Here is a 7994-nt window from a genome sequence, read left to right on the forward strand (position 1 = left end):
CCCGGCGCGTCTGCTTCCTCCGCCGCCTTCGCCGCCGCCTTCGCCGCCGCGTCCCTCGCCCCGCGCGTCTCCCAGCCCGACCCGCGTCTCCGGAGCGGCGCCGAGGAAGATGGGCAGCGGCGGTCCCGAGCGCACGGGCGCCTCTCCGTCGCTGTCGCTGGGTCGCGAGCCGCTGCTGGCGTAGAGCGAGATCCGCAGCCCGGGGTGCAAGGTGAGGCCGCGCCGCGAGCGGGGTGCCGGGGCCGCGCTCCCGCCGCCCGCCCGCCCGCCACGGCCGCGAAGTTGGAGAAGTCGCCTTCTCTGCGGCCGCGCGGGGTCGGGGGAGTCCGCGCCGGGACCCGCGAGGCCCGGCGGGGGGCGGTCGGGGCGATTTTAAGGGCCGGGGGCGCCTGGGAGGTTGCAGGAAGTTAGGAGAAGAGCAGGCGTTGGGTCTGCTGGTGGGGGAACAGCAAAATCGGTGGAGTGATGGCGCCGTCTGTGTTCGACTGAAGTGTCACCCAGAAAATCAGTTCTGAGAATAGCTAAACTCTGCCGCTCTGCCTCTCAGCGAGAGGCGGATAAATAAATAAATGCAACATCTTTGCGAGCTCGGTGGCCAGCCAGCCCTTCAACCCACCCCCATTCTTTCTGCGAGAGGGAAATACAGTTTTAGCAGGCCCTGCAGTCCCAGGTTTTTTTTTTTTTTTTTTTTTTTGGGGGGGGGTGGGGGTTCGTGCCTTTTTTCTGTTATTATTTAGAACGAATAAGATGGTACAGCAAGGCAGGTTAGCCATGAACCTTCTGCCGAGGGTGCTCTCTTGGGCTGGCGAGCAGAGCAAGGGAAATCAGTATTTCTCTACTTTCTCATCACTGATGAGCACAGCATTGCAGACGTGCACGGTCTGATGAACGGAAGCGAAAGTACCGATTTCGTCAGGCAAAGAAACACGGCCTCTTTTGAGTTCCAGTGTATGAAATGAAGCCCCCTTTCATGGGTAGATATCTTAATTTAGACACTTATTGTCACATTGGCTCTCAACGCCTACACTTTATCCCGAAGAACGCTGCGCAGACCTGCATTGCCTACAAAGTGCTACAGCAGAAAAAAAAAAAAAAAAGGAAAAGAAAAATAAAAAAATAAACGATTTCCAATCGTTTCCTACAACTTTCTCCATTTTTTTAACCATTCATTGCCCACTGACTTTGTTTTCTCTAAGCAAAGGCATTACTCATTAAGTTGTGTGCTTATAGCAGACAACGCTGTTTCGATAGTCCTGGCAGTTCTAGTGTTATTTCAAACTGCTACTCTATAGAGATTTAGGGTTGGAGCTGTTTTTGCCTATACCGTGACAGAGAATTTGAATTATAATCTGTAAAATGCAGATTTATGTTCAGGGACTTCAGTCAGTGGGTTTGGAGTGCATGCGTGGATGTGTTATGCAATGGGAAGGAAGAAGGTTTTATCCTTCGCTTCAGAAGGCAGGAGAACTCTTCACTACTGCCTGTCTGTTCATACAACAGTGGACGAGACCTCAGCCTAAAGTTTAATTTTAAAATTAACTTGGTCATCTTTATTGGCTCAAAGGCTAAACACAAAAGCAATGTCCTTTAACAAATAACTTCACAAAGGTTAAAGCTGAAAAATATTCAAGTTATTTTTGGCAAGCATCTTACAGAGGTAAATATAATCAAGGGCTGCTTTATTATGCAAGGCCAGAGTACAAATAAATTTAGAAGAAAAGAGCTTTGAAACTGTTTTTGTGAGGGAGCTATTCAATAACTAAAATCCACTAGGGAAGAAAATATTGTCTTTTGTTTGCTCTCTGTAAATCTTAAATTACAGTAGAGAACTTTAGGTAAAATAATCCTGATTTCAAAAATAAAAGTGAAAAGACTACAGCCAAGTCAATTACTGCAGGTCTGAGATTTTTCACCCACATTGCCTTTGGATACGGATACTAATACAGTGATCCACTTTACGGACCCCAAGAGGGCATGCCTCATTGAAATGATTGCCTTGGAGCCCGGTTCTCAGCAGGGATAGATCGCCTTGAGGAATCTTCCCTGTCTGTCTACCCACCAAGTCCTTTAGGAGCATGGTTTTAAGACTGTCAATCCGCATGAACGCCCATGTTTCTGCAAGGGAATTTCTCTTCACTCCCTATGGTGGCCCCTGGAAAGGCAAGTTGGGGGTTAGGGAGCTGATGTTCCGTCTGGAACAAATTAGCATTTGTGCTTTTAACATCGGGGCTATGATTTATCATAATTACTTTTCCCATTTAAGCGAAAACAAATAATGTGATGACAGCTGCTCCCAGATTATCAGATTAGATTTTGTGCGCTGCTGTTTACTGCAGGCAGAGGACGGAGAGAGATGATTGTGGGGATTGATTAAAAATGTTCCAAAAATTAACCTTTGAGTTCTGATATTTAAAAACCCCACGTTTTACCTCTTCATTGGATAGATTGATAGCAGAAGTGAAAGAGATCCTGGTGGGTGATTTAGGGCATTCCTATTAATCAATTAAATGTTATTTTTTAAATTGAATGTGGAGAATTGGACCTTTGTGAATGGCCACGTGAGGGCGCTGTTCACACAGCAACTGATAATTTTCCGGCATTATAAAATAAAAATTACCTGCCCTTCTTTTAAAAAGGGTTTTTGTACTGAAATCCGGAAAACAGCTGGCTGTAATATGGGAAGCAGTTTAGATTTTCGGTGCGCGTAGACTCTGGCTTGCATTTTACTTTTATTGCCATTTTTACAGGCCAAATGTCATAGGATGAAGGCTGTTCGTAACCTGCTGATTTATATATTTTCCACCTATCTCCTGGTTATGTTTGGATTTAATGCTGCCCAAGACTTCTGGTGTTCCACTTTGGTGAAGGGAGTCATTTACGGATCCTATTCTGTAAGTGAAATGTTTCCCAAAAACTTTACAAACTGCACTTGGACGCTGGAAAATCCAGATCCAACCAAATATAGCATTTACCTGAAATTTTCCAAAAAGGACCTTAGCTGCTCTAACTTTTCCCTACTGGCTTATCAGTTTGACCATTTTTCTCATGAAAAAATAAAGGATCTTTTAAGAAAGAATCATTCTATAATGCAACTCTGCAATTCCAAGAATGCTTTTGTTTTTCTACAGTATGACAAAAATTTTATTCAGATACGTCGGGTGTTTCCAACTGATTTCCCAGGATTACAGAAAAAAGGGGAAGAAGATCAGAAGTCTTTTTTTGAGTTTTTGGTTTTGAACAAGGTGAGCCCGAGCCAGTTCGGTTGCCACGTCTTATGCACTTGGCTGGAGAGCTGCTTGAAATCAGAAAATGGGAGAACAGAATCCTGTGGGATCATGTATACAAAATGCACCTGCCCGCAGCACCTGGGCGAGTGGGGCATCGACGACCAGTCGCTGGTTTTGCTAAATAATGTCGTCTTACCCCTGAATGAGCAGACTGAGGGCTGTCTGACCCAGGAGCTGCAAACCACCCAAGTCTGCAACCTTACCAGGGAGGCTAGACGACCGCCCAAAGAAGGTAAGTGCCCCGCGGACGGGGGAGGAGGGTGCCAGGGGTGGAGGCGGTGGGTGCAGCTGGGATGTGGTGCTGCTCACCGGCCAGGCCTTGCCCTTGTTCCGGTAGCCTGGCATCTTGGATTCCTTGGGCTTGCCATCTGCACTCACAAGGGTGGCTTAAGCTAGTTTAGGGTTTGAAGAACTTCCAGCTGGGGAGTTGAGCAGGCTGGCCTTGCTAGGTGCCGCGGAAGTGCAGGTGGGATACTGGGCAGGATGGAGCTGCTGAAAGGAGAAGCCAGTTGGATCTGGAGGCTGGGGACCAGGCAGAGGGGCCCTTTATTCAGGCTGCAGCCTCTTGGGAGACCTGTGCATCCCCCCTGTGAGGCAGATTTGTGGACTTCTCCCTTCTTTCTCCTTTGGCTCAGCACTTGGTCCCTTAATTCCGTTCCGCACTGCCTGCTAGCGTGGCGCTCCCTTTTTTCCCCTCTTGGACTTGAAGTCTGTGTGGCTACAAGGTAACCATCATTGTCACCCCTGTTTGGACCAAGTGACTTCTTACCCCTAAAGATAGGAGCACTCCTCTTTGATGGGTCCCCAGAAGCCCACTGGAAGCAAGACTGGGGGTTTTCAGGGTCAAGTCACCTCCACAGGGACTTCAGAGGAGAGGGAGTAGAATGAAAACACAGACTGATTCTGTGAGGCTCCATCTACCTTTTGCAAGTGTGTGTGTGTGTGTGTGTGTGTGTGTGTGTGTGTGTGTTTTGCTATTCTTTTGGTCCCTGTTGATAGGCACAGGAGAGAGGGAACGTCTTAGAGGTGAGCTAGCTGGAAAAAAAAAAAAAACCAAAAAACACTGTGCAACAGAAATTCAGAGGAAAAATAAAGTACTGGGGTGATTTGTAGCCTTCTCCCTGGTGGGGAAAGTGATCAGAAGATTTGAGGTTGTGGATTTTGTTTAATAATGCAAGAAGGGGTGACATATTTTAAGAAAAATAACTTTCCTGTTTGGAAGGTTAATGGTTGTGTTCCATTCATTTGTGGAAAGAGCTGATACATATTCGTTGTTGCTCCCCAGCCCTGCAACCAGCCAGTGTGTTGATTTCTTATGCAGGAAATGTTTTCTGATCATCACAAAGATCCCAGTCTGTGGAAAGGGACAGCCAAGCTCCAGTCCCTCTTTCCTTCCCTTCCCCCAACAGAAGTTGTCTTTGTGGCCAATATAAAATTGACACGTTGTTGGAGGATTTTCTTTAAGGGGAGCCAAGGCTTTGTAAGGGGGAGCAGGAGGGGGAGGAGAGGAGCCTGACTGGCTTCATGCAGTTTGCCGCTGGTGCCATTGGGGGATGGGAAGCCTGGACTCACAGTGGCAAAGGGGAAAAGACCTGTTGGGAAGGCAGCACAGCTCCTGGAAAGGAGAGAAATGTGAAAACCTTTCCAGCTCTCTACAGTTCAGTGTTTCCCTAACAGCTGCGACTGAGCAAAAACAAAGTAGTTTTAAATTACAGGAGTTCTTTTCTCTAGTAAAAATCCCAGTGAAGCACTTGCATCTGCAGGGATGGCATTTAACACCATTTAAAACTAATTAGTGTCCCCTAGAATAAGAATCTACAGTACACACAGAAAATGCGATGTGACAAGCAGGAAAATAAAACAGTTGACATCGGAAACTAGGGTGGGTTTTCTTGGCTTGTTTTTATTGTTTTACCAAAATTTAGACATGTGGTTCTTTAAGTTGAAATTCTCTTATCAGATGGACTGCAGATGGCAATGGGAAGGGAATATAGTTTGACTGCTCTTCCTTGTGAAAGAAAGTGAGAGACCAAAGCAAAGTTGTATGCATGTTAGGCAAGATTTTTCAGAGAATTTGCTAGTCATAGTCATGGAAGGAGGAGGGTTAAGGTGGTGTGGGATTTAGAGACTGTGCTCGATGGTCATTGTTAGATAAGAGTGAGATTTTCAGATGCTAGGTGTACAAATCATGGGAGAGAATGTCTTTTTTTTGTGGTTAATCAGCTGTCAAAATGTAAAGGGAAAATCTTCATCGACAAAGAAATATGACCACATTGAAATTACAATAATGGTGGTAGAGATGCACTAGGAAGTTTCTGTAATAGGGACATTATGCTGTACCAGTGGAATTGAGCAGCCTGCGTTGTCTGATGTTTGCTTTTTGTGCTGTTCAGTTGTATAGCTAATGTTGAGTTGGAAAGGTAAGAACAAGTAGTACCTGGTGACATGATAGTATCTAGTGCATTTACAGATAATGTAATTGTTTATAGCATTCCTTAACTCAAAAAATATCTCTTTGGCTATGATATATTGTAGGAGAGGAATGTGAAAAATCAAACCTCTTAGTTAAATTTTTTCCAAGTATATTAAATCTTAAATATTTGACATAAATGATGTATAAAATATTATGAAAGAATTATTTGATACTATTTCAAATAAGCTACCACATAATGACTTCCCTAGGGCTTGAGGTTAATAATTATGTATAATTGTGCTGCTTATGTATAATTTGATTCAGTTTCATCTTTTTTATGACAACATGAAAATCTGGCTCCTGAAGTGGGGTTTAAAATTTTCACCTATATTTTATATCACATAAGGGTTGATATTTTCAATGGAAAATGTTCAAACTATCCTTCACATTGTCAAGGAAATAAATGCAGCTTTTGACTTCCATTTTGTGCATCTGCTAAGTATTAACTAAGCAGGCCTTGAGTAGAAACGTTTTCCACTAGCATTGCATCATAAAAGTGGCCCACGTGTAACAGGAGCGTCTTCACACTCACTGGATACAACTCCACATTGTTTTGTGTGACACCGAGGTGGTGTACATGTTGAGTATTGTGAATGGGTCTGTTGAACTCACACAGTCAAAGTCAGTGTAAACTGAGGAGAAAATGGACTCTCAAGAATGCAATGTCTACTTTGAAAGAGGATTGTACGACTCATACATAAGCTGAAAAGTTTCCCAACCACATAGCAGCAAGAAGAAAAGTATTTTCTTTAAAAAGGGAGATTTATAGTTCTGAAGAGAAATCATACTTGAAAAGTACCTTTTAAGGAAGCAATACTTGCAAAATACAAGATATGGTGCTTCACAAAATACTCAACTTTCGTACATTAAGGAATTATTCGTGAGCTCTTAAGTGACATCATTGGGAGTGATATCTGCATGTAGAAACTTAATTATTCTGAGTTTCCATGTGAAATGATGAAAGCCAAGTAAGTTTGAAAAAAATGAATTTTTAAAAAATAATGTCATAGTTCAGTTTTTATGACCATCTACATAAAATAGATGTAATAACTTTTTACAGAACATTCAAATAACATTTGTATTTGCCTGGTTCTCAAATCCAAGTATGGGCACAGAATGGTATTTATTCAACGACTGATCTTCAGTTTGCCTGAAGGCTTTATTATACTTCTGTGGCCTTTTCCATGAAAGATGATTTTGGCCTATGGAGTTAAGATAGAAAATATGGCATAAGGTCTTACTCCTTCTCATTTCATTTAAAGTAAAAGAATTACAATTACTCGAATAGAAGCCTTCCACACCAGAATATCCAAATCACATAAGAAGTCTTAATGGAATCTTTGTTTACTGCTGACATCAATGGTTCCACTTCTGTGCAGGGAAGTCGGGATCCCTGTATAGATTTCAGGATGCTGAACGTCCTCGTTTGTCCTGCCCTGCTGCCCTCCTGATCCTTGCTATTCTACTGCCCAAGGAAAGTCTCCCCCTGTGCCTGGGAAGACTATAGCACCTCTTTATGTGTGTGTTTGCATTTTTAGACACATTTATTGTTGAGGAATTTTCATCACTAGTGCACAGTTGTTCTCCTGTTCTTCTCCTTTGGGCTTGCTGATCTTCCTTGCTTTCTGAGCTGCCTTTCTTCTGCCTTTGATACTCACAACTCCCTTCCTTTGAAATGAAGGCCCTGGTCCCCTACTCCTCATTAGAAAGCGAGAATTCATTCTGTTTTTCTTGAAGCAGTGCCTGAACGTTTGCCCTGCCTTTTCGCTGGTGTCACAGCCCTCGGCACACACCAAACTTCTCCTCTAGCCTGTGTCATGTTCTGCTCTTCTCTCTCTTCTCATCTCTCGCCACCAGACTAACTTGTTAGAATAAAAATACTGGAATTTGTCAAGCCTGTAGCATTCTAAGATATCTTTTTTTTGGTATCAGGAATTGAACTCAGGACCTTGCACTTGCCAGGCATGCACTTGTGCCACTGAGCTAATCCCCCTGTAGCATTCTAAACAGGACTTTGGTAACTATGGGTTAGAATGAATGCTAAGTGAACAAAAAGCAATCTCGGAAAAGGTAGTCTATTGACTATGGTCAAATAAAAATATATAGCTGTGGAAAACTATGCACCTCTTCTCCTTTATTTCATTTGTAACTCATGAACGTATTATTGATGACAGTTGACAGTTCCTGATCTTGGAGTTTTCTTTAGTAACATTTTTAAAAGGACAAAAAGATAA

The 7994-nt window shown here is 43.4% G+C and overlaps 1 pseudogene; it reads left to right on the top strand.

The window, feature by feature from the left end:
- Nucleotides 1-124: 124 nt before the first annotated feature.
- On the top strand, nt 125-4961 carry LOC111812814 (annotated as a pseudogene).
- Nucleotides 4962-7994: the final 3033 nt, after the last annotated feature.

This window comes from Octodon degus, unplaced genomic scaffold (assembly GCF_000260255.1).
Source record: "Octodon degus isolate 3935 unplaced genomic scaffold, OctDeg1.0 scaffold00001, whole genome shotgun sequence".
Taxonomy (NCBI): Eukaryota; Metazoa; Chordata; class Mammalia; order Rodentia; family Octodontidae; genus Octodon; species Octodon degus.